The sequence below is a fragment of the Heliangelus exortis genome, chromosome 3 (assembly GCF_036169615.1).
Source record: "Heliangelus exortis chromosome 3, bHelExo1.hap1, whole genome shotgun sequence".
Lineage (NCBI taxonomy): Eukaryota > Metazoa > Chordata > Aves > Apodiformes > Trochilidae > Heliangelus > Heliangelus exortis.
In genome coordinates, this window is record NC_092424.1 from 73,068,146 (window position 1) to 73,083,002 (window position 14,857).

The following is a 14,857-nucleotide window of genomic DNA, read 5'->3' on the forward strand; positions in this document are numbered from 1 at the left end:
AAAAACTAAGCTTCTTTTATATCCATGGAAAGCACCAGTTTCAAGCTATGACTAATGTTCTAGAGTAAATATTTAAAACCTTACAGATGAATACCTCAGAAATGCCTTCTTTTCCTCCTCTGGCATGGGAGGGAACTATATTGTAAACATTCAAAGTGATATGAAGTGAACCTCCCACCAATCTTATATTTGTTGTGGGTTTTGTGCTTGTTTAGGTTGTTTTGTTTTTTATAAATTAATAATTTAAGGTGTTTGAAATATTTCTGGAGGCCAAAGATCCTGTGCAGGATTTTTGTTTTTTTTTTTCAGATCCGCCTTACACAATGAGTTCAGAATCTCAGTGACTGAGATAGGAAGACTGTACCATTTAGCAAATTGCCACACCTTTAAAAAAACTGTTTTTATTTAAGATCTCCAAGCATCACACATAGAAATCATCACTGCACTGAGCAATTGAAAGACATTGGATCAATCTTTTTTTTTGTAGGTAAGGTATGGAGTCCCAATTTTTCAGCTCTTCGGACCCTAAGTGGAAGATATGGTATAGACTATGAATATATATGATCCTTCTTAGTTTGTCTTAAGCCTAATAATTGTGAAGCTATTTTACAAAAAGAGAAATATCTTCAATGGGAAGGGCTAGGAAAAACTGAAGACTAAATATCTGATAGCTCTTTCTAAAGTTTTAGAAGTACCACATGAAAGCTGGGGAAGACAGATACAGTATTTACCATATGTCAGGTGTCTGATCTTGGCTGTACTCACATCTTACATGACAGTACAGAAGTTGAAGGAAGAACACGAATCCTTTGCTTCTGGCAATGGACACCAGATTCTATAGAAAGCTGGTACTTAGACTGAAATTCCATATCCCATTTTACTGAAAAGTAAGATACTGCACACAACCATACAATCACAGTTTCACTGAGATTGCATAGGACCTCTAGAGATCACCTAGTCCAACGCTCTGCTCAAGCAGAGTCAACTATAGAAGGTTGCCTTGGATGTGGTCCAGTTGAGTTTTGAATATCTTCTAGGCTGGAGACAGAGCCTCTCTGGACAAACTGTTTGAGTGTTTGGATTTCAGAAAGTGAAAAAGAATTCTCTAATTTAAACAGAATTTCTCCTGTTTCAGTTTGTGGTCAATGACTCTGTCTCTATCTTCTTTACTTATGGGCTATCTTCTTCTTATGGGCTTACTTTAGTATGTCCATGTCTCACTTGTGCGTAGTAGCCCAGGACCATACATAGTGGTCCAGATGTTGTCAGAGCTTAAACATTACAGACTAAATGAAATTTACTGAAATTGGGAATTACTATTTATATATGAATTCTCAGTACTGTCACTGAGCCAAAAAGCAGCTGTTGACATTGTTTTTTATAAGGAAACAGAGTCCACTGAAGTCATTATAAGCAATTAATATCCTATGATGAAGAACTGGGACTCAAAAGTAATACCCCAGCATTCCTGCCTTGCAGTCTTATTATATGCAATAAATTCAACACTCAGGCTTCATTTTTGGCACTTCCTTCATATCAACATGCAAGCAACCTTTTGATTTTGATCTTGACAGCTGACAGAATGCATCCAGTCGTAAGGACTCTTTGCACAATGGTGCAGAAATGGTTTTGCCTCCAAGAAAAGCCATAAGCACATCACATGGCTGTTGCATGGTCTTGGTAGCACACATTTCTGAGGTGTAATAAAAAATGGAGGTTTATCATTTCACCTCTAAGCTTCAGATGTTATACAAGGAATAATTTTTAAGGCTATCCTTATCTATTAATTTTGTTTTAAACTATGCAGTTTTCTGCACTTCAAATTTAACACCAGCATTCATTTATCACTGCAGGGCATCACAGACAGCTGCAAAGTGAAGATTCAACTGGATGTTAGCAGACTCACAGAAATATAACGTTGCCCTGGGTTACAGCTACAGTCTCATTTTGGTTGGTGAGTTTGAATTTGGTTGTTTATTCTTTGATCATTATTTGTTGGCCTTTTGTACAATATTGATATTAATCTTTTCTTCATCATATGCCTTGTTCTACATTAGTACTTTGTCTTTCATCCTAGAGTGGCTGTTTTTTTCTAGAAATGAAACCATCCTATATTCTTTGGCTTTTTTACTGAGAGCTGTCTTCCAATTATTTTTTTTTTCCACAGAAGGACAGCTGCCAGGTCTCATAGTGTCTATCATGTTACCCTGATCTTCTGTGTGATGCACCAGCCAGAGAATTTGAGAAGTCTGTTTTCCTACACTAGTAATTCATGAACGGTGCCTCTGGTCATTTACTTATGTGTGAAATCTACAGATCATGAGCAACAACAGAACTAGAAAATATCCAGTGCAGGACAAGCACAGTAGCAAAACCCCTAGAAAGATTAATGATTTTGCAATTTAAAGTTTTATATATATTCATCCAGGACAAAATTATTTTTCTATCATAAATAATCTAGGGACAATGGCTGTACAAGCCTATGGAAAATACTAAGTACAGTGATTCTGTTCATTACAGATGAATTTGTCATCTTGTTCATGATAAGAACTTCATTACATGAACACACGTTCTGATACGCATGATATACAGCAAAATTTACAAAACTAATTAAAAAATTGAACTAAAGCTTGAGTAAATTCAATTTATCATCTAAGACAGTAGTTTTGCAGCTGTTTAAAGGCCAAATTTTTAATCTTCATAAAAGAAGTTGAAATAATTTTATTATGTTTATGAAATTATTTCATTGGCATCTATCCTTTTCTTCACTATTGAACCATACTTTGTTTTTTTAAAGACATCACCTTACTGCCTGTATTGAAATAATTACTTAATCCTTGCAAAAAATTTAGAATATTGTTTCTGTTTGAGGTAAAAATAATCTGATAAAAATACGTTTGTCAAGACAGAAAAAACTTGGAATCTGTATTTCTTCTTTAAGTTCTTGCAGCAATGTTCTATTCAGTGTTAAAATGTATGGTAGTCTCTGTTAAAGCTGTAGCATAAACATTTTTCAGAGTAATTTCAATTTATTCACGGAAGCATATGACATTTTTTTGATGTCTTAGAACAAATTATAGCCTGTGAGACACCAGAACAGTGACAAACATATGGTGGTCCATCCTGCCTAATATAATATTTTAAACAAATGGCCGTCCCAGACTCCTCTGATTTTTATAGGTATCAGCAGAGAAATATCTGGAGTTTTATGCTTCGCATTTAAATTAAATTTCCACTACTCTTGCCTTGCCTTGACTTTTTCTTTGCTCCTTTCCTTTCCTTTCCTTTCCTTTCTGCCCTGCTGCCTTTTCTTTCATCCCATAAAATGAAACAGAACAGAAAATATTCAGCAGAAATGGCTTGTCAAGAAACACAGAGTGAGATTCTTCTAGTCTGTAACTGAACAATTTTGAGGCTCAAATAAATAAAGGGAATAAGACCTTCCAAAGAAACTTGCATCAAAACTTACCCTTCAAAGATATTGTTCAGAGGAACAAGAGAAAGAAGTTGTAGGAAAGGAAGGAGAGCTTTGGGTAAAGGACAGGAAAAAAGCTGAAACAAATTAAAAAGACCATTCGAAACCATATAAGCCAATAACTTTAACAAATAACAATTCGCATTATATTTTGGAAATTTTTTGAACAGTAACTGACTGTCCAAAAGTTAAGATGACTTTCTCATTTTTCCATCTTATCTTACCCCAAAAAAGAAACTAGGAAAAAAGAACCCCAGGATTTTTGCACAGATATGTATTATCCAGTATCTGTTGATAAAGCATAGGATACAATGGTACAAAATGCTATGCCTTAATTTCACTTTATTTCTATTAAGTCATGCTGGGCTGGTTTTTCATCTGATTTCTCATTGCAGCTTGTTTTTCTAATCTTCTGATGATCTTGTCTGTAATCAATCTTCTTAAGGGCTTCTCCCTTGACAATATATGAGATTATGAGGTCAAGGCAAACCAGTGGTATGTATGACTGATCCATATTTCTGATCCTCTGTCTTTAGATTTATACTAATAAATGAAATGTGGCTAACTCTGCTTTCCAGTGTTAAGGACAAGTGGCATCGGATGTCATGGATTTATCTGTATGTTAATCTCACTTCCTAAACAGGATGTCCTCAATGAAATTTTTTATTGTCCCACTACAACTCCTGATCTTGTAACCACTCTAAAAGTTTATCAATAGAGGCAATTTGACAACACAGAGAACTAGATTTAGATTCCTGGGAATGTTCTGACCTTGTTTTTTTCAGCAGGAGTAGGCTACTGTGTAACTTACTTACATATTCTTATGCAAGAGTAATTCAGGGAAAGATTAACCTTCATCAATTCAAACCGGAAACCCGAAACTGAGAAAATCTAAAAATCAGTAAAGATTATTTTTTCATCCAGTGGTTTAGTTCTTCCTCAAGTAGGCTCCCATTTCAACAACCTCCTCCAAAGTGTTGCACTGTTGAGGTGTCACCACTTCAGGAATGGTGGGTCTGGTTCCCCTCTAGAAAACCCTTGTAAGCAGAGCTCACTTCATGTTTCTTTCTTGTAGATCAATATAATTAACTTCTCTCTTTAACAAGCCTTGTAGTTTGTTTGTTCACAATCGGCACAGAAATGTGTAATATTCACATGGATAGAATACCAACACTCCTCATACCCCACCCCCTCAACATTCTCAACATTCCACCCTTTTTTTTTCTTTATTTTTTTACTCTTTTTTTTTTTTTTTTTTTTTTTCCTGAAAGCTTGAAAAATAGAAGAGGAAAAAGTTATTTTTATTTTCAGTGAGTCACACTGGATGCATATCTGATATGTGTCTCTAATTCAACAGTGCAAAACACAGCCTTTTCCTCTGCTATGTGTTCCATTTACCACCACAGAAGCCAACTATCTAATTACACTAAATGTGTACCCCTTCTGGAGAATTTTTATTAGCAGAATTTAAGCAAACAAAAGCAATTTATACTCCATTGAGATATGTCTATGTACTTAACCTAATGGGAAGGGAAATAGTTTAAAATTTGTCCTTTGAACCAATATATGTAAAATCCAAGTTATGGAGTTTTTCATCCCAAAGGACACCATATGAACAAATTCCCCACATGGCATTTTACAACTAATTTTCATCTCCTTGAACTAAGCCTAAACAATCTGACAACTGGTTTATGCAAATGTGTTCTGAACTTCTTTGAAGTAGCTATTTTTAAAGGCAGATATCATCTCTGCTTGGGGCTGAACTCTGGAATGATTTATATTTGTTTCAATAATAAAAAAATGCTAGAAGTTATTTTCTACATGGCTTGCTCCGTTAGATACATTTATTCTGACAGGAAGTGCTGAAATGCTAGCAATGAGGTTCTGGAAATACATATTTGAGTTTAGGATCAAAATTCAGCATAAAATTCCAATTGAAATAAGGCTTGAATCTTTGAAATAAGTTGGGAGGCATGTATTATTTAATGAGCCCTACATTCCAACATAGGTTGACCAAGTCAAAAGCTCTTCTCTGGAGGGCCATGTGGAGAAGGAGATGGCATGAAAAGAGTATCTGAGACCATATGAACAAAATCCATAACCTGGGTTTAGGGGAGAAAAATAACTGAAATAGAAAATGTTAAAACAAAGTTTTAACGGGGAGGCATTAGAATGCTTTTAGCATGAAAGTAGTTTCCAAGGCATCTGGAAGACCATCTGGGTTTAGATACTAATAGTTTATTTATAGAATAGTTGAAAAAAAAACCAAAACCAGACAAGCTTCTGAATATTCAAGGCCTTTTCAGATTTCATAGCTTGTCTTGATCTATGTACTTGGTCAGTCCAGTGTCCAATGGGATAGCATTCTAGCATTGAACTCCTGAAGTTCAACAAAGGGAAGTGCAGAGTTCTACTTCTGGGGAGGAACAAGCCCATGCACTTGTATATTCTGAGGTCTCACTGGATGGAAAGTAGTTTTGCAGAAAAGGATTTTGAGGTCCTTTTGGACATCAAATTGAACAGCCAGAAATGTGCCCTTGCAGCAGAACAAACTGATGGTATGCTGAGCTACATCAGCTGGAGCTTTGGCAGCAGGTTGAAAGAGATGAACTTTCTTTTCTACACAGCACTGATAAGGCCTCATCTGGAGTTCTGTGTCAAGTTCTTCATTCTCAGTTATGAGAGAGAGAGAGCCCAGAATCTTTCCATATAGTATGGAGGCTTCAGCAAAGACCATGAAGATGGTAAAGGGACTGGAGCATCTCTAGTGTGAGGAAAGGTTCACAGAGCTGGACCTGTTAAGCCCAGAGAAGTGTCTCAGGTGAGATCTTATGAATGCATATAAATACCTGAAAGGAAGATACAAAAAATACGGAGCCAGGCTCTTCCCAGGGGTTCTCAGAGACAGGACAAGAGGCAATGGACAAAACTGAAATACAGGAGGTTCTCTCTGGACATCAGGAAACACTTCTTTACTTTGAGGGTAACTGAGCACTGGCACAGGTTGCCCAGAGATTTTCTGGCGTCTCTATCCTTGGAGCTATTCAGAAGGTGTCTGGACATGGTCCTGGGCAACTGATTCTAGGTAGCCCGAATTGATCACAGGGTTTGGACAAGATGACCACCTGAGGTACCTTCCAACCTCAATTGTTCTATGATTCTGTGATCCAAGAATGGTTTTAACTAATTCCTTATGTCATTAAATCCTGGTTAACATACCAAAAAAGTTTACTTCATTACCTTCAGTATGTACTGACTTAAAGAAATTAGGATATATGCCTATATTCCTCTACAATAGAAAAATTGCTACTCTTAACTAAAGCTTACCTTTAGAATTTGGTAAAATTTTGGTGAAATATCTGTTTCTTATTGAAACGGAAGTGTATGTATTTGGACTTTTTTCTTGATGTTTATGATTTCCACTCTGATTCTTTGGGCAGCAAGAATTAACTCTCACCATAAATTTTATAATATTTAATATAATATTTAATATAATGATTTTTGCTGTCATACTGGAAATATTAATAGAAGACATTATGGAAAGTTGAGGTAATTTTGGTTTTTTGCAAATTTTTAAGACTTAGACTAGATAAAGATCATTGATGTAGAAGTTATGCTAGAATGAAGTAATGGATTTTTCCAGATTATCATTGGCTAATATGCGATTTTGATTGCAGGATTAGCGCAGACTCTTTAATGATCTAATAGCTGTCTTTTTATCATTTAACTCTCAGCATCTCAGATGCTGAAAGTGTGGTCCACAGTGTGATGAAATAAAAATCATCATCATCAAGGGATGCCATATTTGTTACCTATCAGCATTCAGTGGAGTATTTTCACTGAAAAATTACTTAACAGTCAAACTCAAAAGCTGAGATGAGTAAAAGAAGAATGCACTTTCTTTTTTTAAAGTGGAGCAGCTAAATGGTACTTCAGCTTGTACATTGAATTCACTGGTGAAGGGTCTCTTCTTCGATTGTTTGTTTACCAGATGTTTACATTTTGTAGTAGTCTGTTTTGTAGTCTGTTTGGTTTTTGTTTTTTTTTTTTGTTTTCCAATAAGAACAACATTGTCAACTATTAAACAACATATCAACCTGCAAAAACAAAGCTTTAAAAATCGAAATAAGTAAGATGGGGAAGGGAAGCAATCTTCTTTCCAGGTGAAATGAGCCATACAATATTAAACATCAATCAGTACTTCCTGAGAATGATGGCTGGTAAAATACCTGTCAGTAGAATCAGTCAGAATTATTTCCACAGTATAGATCAACACAATTTGCTTCTAGCTTCTAAAGTGCAAATGAACTTGATTTGTTTCCTGCCACATTGCCAACACAGTTCTTCAAAAGCCAGTTTGTATCAGCTCACTAAGATTATCTGGAGTTCTTATTCCACTCATTCCACGAAACTTAATTTGGAAACTCTTTCTGTACCAATCTTGGACAATCTATTTAACTAAGGCATTTTCTAGCTTTCTGAACTATTATCATTCCAAATTATTCCACTTTCCTACTGTTTCCTTCTTCGGTCTGTTCAGAGAAGTAGGATAGCTGTTTTGTCTCATTTTTACCTTATGTATTTTTTCTGCACCGACAGCTATTTCTGCATGCAATGGTGCCTGCTAAGCAATTCAAATATTCAGCACAGTGTCTTTAAAATGACAAGAGGTGAAGAGAGCAGGAAATCTCACTTGAAAGGCATTTTTTTGCCTCATGCTAGTCTAAAACACATGTACATATGCCTCAGATTGAAGATACCAGGTTTTCTCAGGCTTTAAATGAAAAAAAAAATGTTTCCCAAGCATAAAGGGCATATATATTTATGTAAATCTACCTGATTTACTTCAGATGACAAAGAAATTGTAAATTCTAATTATCTATGTGAAAGGCAGATAAAATACTGGAGTTATTTTTAGCATTGTAAAATGTCTAAAATTCCGGATTAATTTTTTCAGGTCTAAGCAAGTAAGTAAGTAACAAACTAAAATAAAACATACTTTAAAAAGCGCAAAACCAAAAAGTTATAAAACTGTACTCGTTATGGACTAAAATTCAAAAGCATTAACAAACCCTGATACTCTTCTGTATCTTGTGACTTTTCTGCAATTTTTCTTAATTCTGTGGTGTGTTCCCTATGTTGAACCACGACATTAACAGTCCTAGAAGAAGTATCCATACTCATCTGCAGCTAATTTACCATGGTAATCTACCTGGCTGTATTACTTCTGAGACTTGCTCCTTGGAAGCCACCTCAGCATGTCTGTATGGTTCTCCCATTCAGCTGCTCAGCTGTACTGTAAGAATTTTTGTTCAACTTGCTGTGCACCATCTGGAAAAATTATCTCAAACCATAAATCTAATGGCAGATGCCTTTGTTCTTGCTGAGAGGTGGTAGAGTCAGTTGCAGGGATGGCTTGAAGATTGCGCAAGAAGACCAGACTGAAGAACATTAGGAGTTCCACTATATTGGATGTCTCCTTCCTTGTGTTTGGCATACATCTTGTCTATCCCTGTGCAGTCACAACATAAGTTTGAGCTCTCTGTCTTCATGATGATACCAAATTCCCTAATTCTTACTGTAATCTCCACAGAGGGTGAAGCCAGTACACTTGAATGAAGACAAATGTCTTCTTTTACAGGTAGAATTTTATTTATCAGCTGTTCATGGGGCAAGAACTGATGGTATTCTTTGAATCTGTGATCTATTACATAGAGGATTTTAAAAATTCTATAATCTTAAAGGTAATCATAATGGTTCTTTCTGCCCTTTACACTCAGGACAGTAATCTGTGGTGTAAATTCAAGTTTCAGTTTAGTTTATTTGTATAGTGAATATAACTCTTAGAGTTTCCTGTTACGTATAGTGAATTCCAAGAAGCTGGTGACAGTATAAGATACAATAACAAATTCAGAACCTTGCATGCTTATTTGAAATGACCATTTTTTAATATGTATGAGAGTTAATTAAATATATTTTACTTTCAGAAACAATACCAGATCTCTATAGTAATATGCAGTGACTATTACTTTCAAATCTATTTTATACAGACACATGCACAGAAACACACAGAATTACATTAGATAGTGACAAGATGAATATTTATTCCTATCTCACCTTACAGGCCTGTAGCTTTATCAGGTCCTAGAGATCTAGTGATGCAACACTGTAATTATGTAATTTCTTTTCCTTAGTCTATATTTCAGATTCATTGTGACTCTTAAAAAGAGTTATCCAAAACCTTCTGAATCAGTAGGGGAATAAGACATTGATAAAGAACCTTTGGTTCCTTTTTTCATATCTAATAATTTAAAAATCATTTGGACTCCTGTCAGGAGTCTAGAGCCCACCTCAGCATTACCTAGTATTATGGTCACAATAATATGGTTTGGCCAACTCTTTTTTTTTTCTTTTTTCTTTTCTATATTCAATCGTGATTCATAGCAGTAAGGGATATATATATATATATGCCTGAACTGTGAAGACACCAAAAAACATTTTGCACGAGATGAAGATGTTGCAGTGCAAATGTAAAACTTCCCTCTATGATGAACAATGTCTGATGCATGGCATACACTGTAACACAAGCCATTCTATAATTATACTTACAGTATGTCTGCACTGAGAAAAAGGTCTCACTTTTTCAGTGTTAAAAGCTTTCTGGAAAATTAGAAAGGTTTTTTTGTCACAGTTAAGAGTAAACAATGCAAAGAAACAAGTAAGAAATATATCAGGTGATTCCATGAGTTTTTAATTAGGTGAACAAACCTGTCATGAAGCAGGCAGAGTTACTGTTCAACACCGTCCCTTCCAGATTTCTGAACTCTCTCATGCTCTCCTAGTGACACAAAGGGGCACATCACTAGAATTTAGATTCATATGATGATATTTCATCTTGTCACTGAGGAGGCAATGCTATGACACAAAAAATGGCCAATTTCCTTACTAGCTAAGTAAGGAGATTATACCACTTTGGCATGTGGTGTCATGGATTGTAGCACATACCAAGACATACATGTATTGATGACAGACAAAATCACGAACTACCTTTGGAAAAGAATGACACTTGTCTTCTCCAAACAATAGAGTTAATGAAGTTAATAAGAAACCAGGGGGATCAAAAATGTGCTGTGATTTATGGCCCTTTCTCAGTGCAAAATAAAAAAAAAAAAAAAAATTAATTCTTAGAAAAAGAATTTCTCATACAACACAAACAACTTAAAAATGCCTGCTCAGGCCTAAAATTACAGGAAGTTGGCTTGGTACTAAGCATTCTATTTTGATAGGTGCTGCTTTTTTTTTTTTTTTTTTTTTTTGCTTTTGCTTTTTTTTTTTTTCAGGTTAGACAATTATAGTAAGCATTGTTAACTTAATTGTACTAGCTCTATAAAAACTGTCTTTCTGCAGAGATCACAAACACCTATCTTCTAGGAAAAAAAAACCAAACCAACCAAACCAAACAAAAAGAAAAATTTAAAAAACCCAAAAAAACGCTAAAATGGAGGACCTGGCATGAGTGAACATAACTGCATGCTGAGAACCTTAATAGGCAAGCTTGCAAAACTCATTTTTCCTCAGAATAATCATGAGACTTGCATACCTCCTTATAAAATCTGTCACTAAAATTACCAATTTACCAGTACCCCATTTTAGGCATGTATTTAGAACTGTGAACCATGCTGGGATGCTGTCATAAATAGTATCCCTCTTATCTTCTTTTCTTTTAATTTAATTTTGTTTTTCCTGTGGAGCTGGTTTTTTAGTTAAAAAATGTTTCTCACAGCACTAATAGAAATAATAGTTTCATCATAGTAAAATGTTCTGCTTTTTACCCCCCAGTGAGTCTCCAAACTATAAGATGTATTGATGGACAATTTATTTTACTCCTATATTGATACTGAACAAAGAAGCACAAAAAAAAAAAAGACCCAGGAAACTGCTAAAACATTTTCAGTCCTAAATTCTTGTAAGCCTACAGTACATTTATTCATCAGATATCAAAACCTGTTTAACTTTTTTAATGGCTACTAAACTTTCTGAAATTATCTCTCTAGATCAAATATTGGCAGCACCTGCAAGAGGAAGCAGCTTTCTTAGAACATCATTAAACCTAGGACATTTTTTAAATGAAAGTGAATGAACATGCTCTTCAGGTTAGATACTATCTCCTTTTGATCATTTTGATAGCAAAAAACAATGGATGCAACGTTCTCACAGAACTTCCTTTCCAAATGCCTGCAAATAGGTGTCCAGCAAGTGAAGGATAACATGTTTTTTTTAGATATGAAATACACTTTTTAAACATGTTTTTCATGAATAGCGGTCAATAAAATAAATCTTTGACCAGACAATCTGGTAACCTGCAAAACTGTAACATCTCAGTGATTTATCCTGCCTATTTTTTACATTTCAATTGGATGCCAATTAGAAAACATCTTTTTCTAAAAATTTGAAGTGAGATATGCCATAGAGGTAAATATATATATATATAAATATATATATTAGTAGTGCTACAAAAGAGTAATTACATAAAGAAACAGCCTCCACAGGCCTTTTGTGTCATTTGTGGTAATTTGTAAGGAGCATGGAAAGCATTTATTGCTTCACAGTTCTCTTTTAAGATTTAATTAATAATTTGATCGTAGTTCTGATAGTGGTTTTCAATAGGTCACCAAGAAAAACAAAGTATAGCAATGACATTAAGCTCTGAAGATGTATAAAGTTTTCATTCTTAGAAAAAGTATTTTGCTTAGGAAAAGCAAAATTTTAAACCAAACATGCATGACTGAAAATACTAAAACCAGAAAGTCTTTAGTAAACTGTAGTTAGGGAGACTGGAATGCAGTCATCTCAATATCCAATATGTTTTGAGTTGCCCAAAACTTGAAATAGCAATTTCTGATGTGTCTACTAAAACTGTCAAGATTCAAAAGCCATTCTCTGTTCAAAAGTAAAATCTGAAGAATTCTGTATTTTCTCTCAGAAGGGCACTGGGAGAGTCACTTGGGCTGAATTTGAAATTGTGTTATTTGGCTATTACTGGATGAATAGACAGGGTTAAAGTATTTGTTTAGCATAGTCTCCAGAGAGTAAACCAAGTAATAAACTACCTGTGCTGTATATAAAAGCAAGGTGCACAAGTACTCCCCCTCTATATGTTGAACAAAATAGCTCTGGAACAGGACAATTGAAAATAAGAAGCAGAACATGGCAGAATTACAGGTGCTAATAATTCTAGAAGTCTGTTCAATGGGAAATAAATGCAATGTTTTATCATTTTCTTGTCATTTTCATGACCTTTTAGAGGATGAATAAAAGATAAGAGACAAACAGTTATTTAAATATCATTAAAGGAGTAAGTGAACTAAAAGACTTCACTGCAAAACTGGATTTTTGTGTCTTCTTTCAGAAGAATAAATTTTTAAATTCTAATTACTGAGCTTAGAGCACAATAACTGAATTGTCCTGAAATTTTAAATAGAGTAATTGTCTCAAACATTTTTTCTTTAGCATGAGAATTTATAAGGGTGGAAATGGTGGTTTGCTGAATGGAACACATTACTGGATGCTAACTTTATGTGAACTAATGAACTGTTTTATCTCAATATTATTAAATGAATAACTCCTCAGTACTATAATTATCAATAATGACAAAAGCACATAATTTAGCTGCTCATTTAAAAAATCCTATTAATGTGAGAAAATTATTTAATGGATGAAATGGCCTTAATCAACTTTAGCTTTAGAAGTCTATATATCATTTATTAATATGTTCCAACTCAGTAAGTTGATAAGGTTCTTCATATCTTATCTATAATAGTTTACTTGGCCAGAATATTTTAAAAGGTTTCATTCTGCTTTAAGAAAATTGATTTTCTTTTAATTTTTTATAAAATTCTATTTTACTTCACTGTGCTGAGTAGAATGTTAAGATTACGTAAAGAAGAGAAGTTACAGACTTCTTAAGTGCTTTTCTGCCAAGTTATCTCTCTGGCTTATTTCTCTTGCTATTTCAGTGCAGAAAAGTATGTTGGTCTCTTTACTAGCATATATATCACCTCTTCTGGGCAAACAAACCATCCAAGAGGTGGTTATACAAAATGAGGTGAAATCAGGTAACTATAAAAAGGAAAACTGGATTAACCTCTGCAAACATAAAACCATTCTGCTGCTTCATGAAAGTACTGAAGATCGAACTCTTAACACTCCTATATTTTTGTGTCTGATCGCTGTTTAACTTCAGGGCATATATAATCTCTATCACTGTCTTCTGTGGAAGGGATTTGTATTCATATATACACTTGAAATGTTGACATATTATGGAAGGAGCTGAGTTAAAAAAAAAAAAAAAAACAAAACCAAAAAGAAAGCTGAGCAAAACTTTACAGATTTTGATTTATAGGGAAAGTATTTTCATAGCTGAACACTTCCCTTTCTACTTCTGTATTCAGCATTGTAGAATTTTCTTATGGAAAAGAATAATACCCTCACTGATAACAGTCAGCCCAAAGAACAACAAATTTAAGTTCACTATTAATTTTGTTTGTGTCTCACCTGTTAAAAGTTAGTTACAAAACAAATTATTCCCTGTCTGTATTTACTGCACAAAGAAGAGATGTGGATGGGGAACCAAAGATACTGATGCAGGTGAAGTAGCAAAAGCTTTTCCTTTAAGTTGCTATAAAGTGAGTGATATGTCATTTAGAAACAGAATAGTGCATGTTAATTTTAAAAATTTACTCTAGTATAGTTATATCAAATATTATTATATAATATATAGTATATAGTATGTAGTATTATATATTATATAACATTATACATTATTATATAATACTATATTACATTACACATTACATATATTTAGTGAACCCAGTTAAAATATAAAGGTGTTGTCATTCTCATCGTGTCAGAGATATCCTGATGAGGTTTTTAGGAGAAAAAAAAAAAAAAAAAAAAAAAAGCTTTGAAAATTAGTAAAAGAATACTTGTCTTCATAAATAGATAATGTGATTATGATTCAAGAGTTTAGAAGCAGTGGTATAAATGGAAGAATTCAAGCAGCGCACAGGCAAATCTGGCTGGGAAAGAATAGAAACCCTTCCAACACACAACCAGATTTCTTTATATAGCTTTGATACTGGGTAGCTCTGTGCTTGCCCTTGCAGTTCTTGGCAAAGTCATTTCACTCCTGGTTTGTCACTTTCTTGTCTGTAAAGTAGGGAAGTTGAGCTAATGAGATCCTGGAATAGAGCAGTGGCTTTGTGTCTGAAGAGGAAAGTTAAGTTTCTAAAAGTGTTAGACAAATGATTAAAAAATTCTTACATATCACTTGTGTACAAGGAGAGATTGAGCTAAGGAAGGTACAGGACTTGAGTAGAAGAT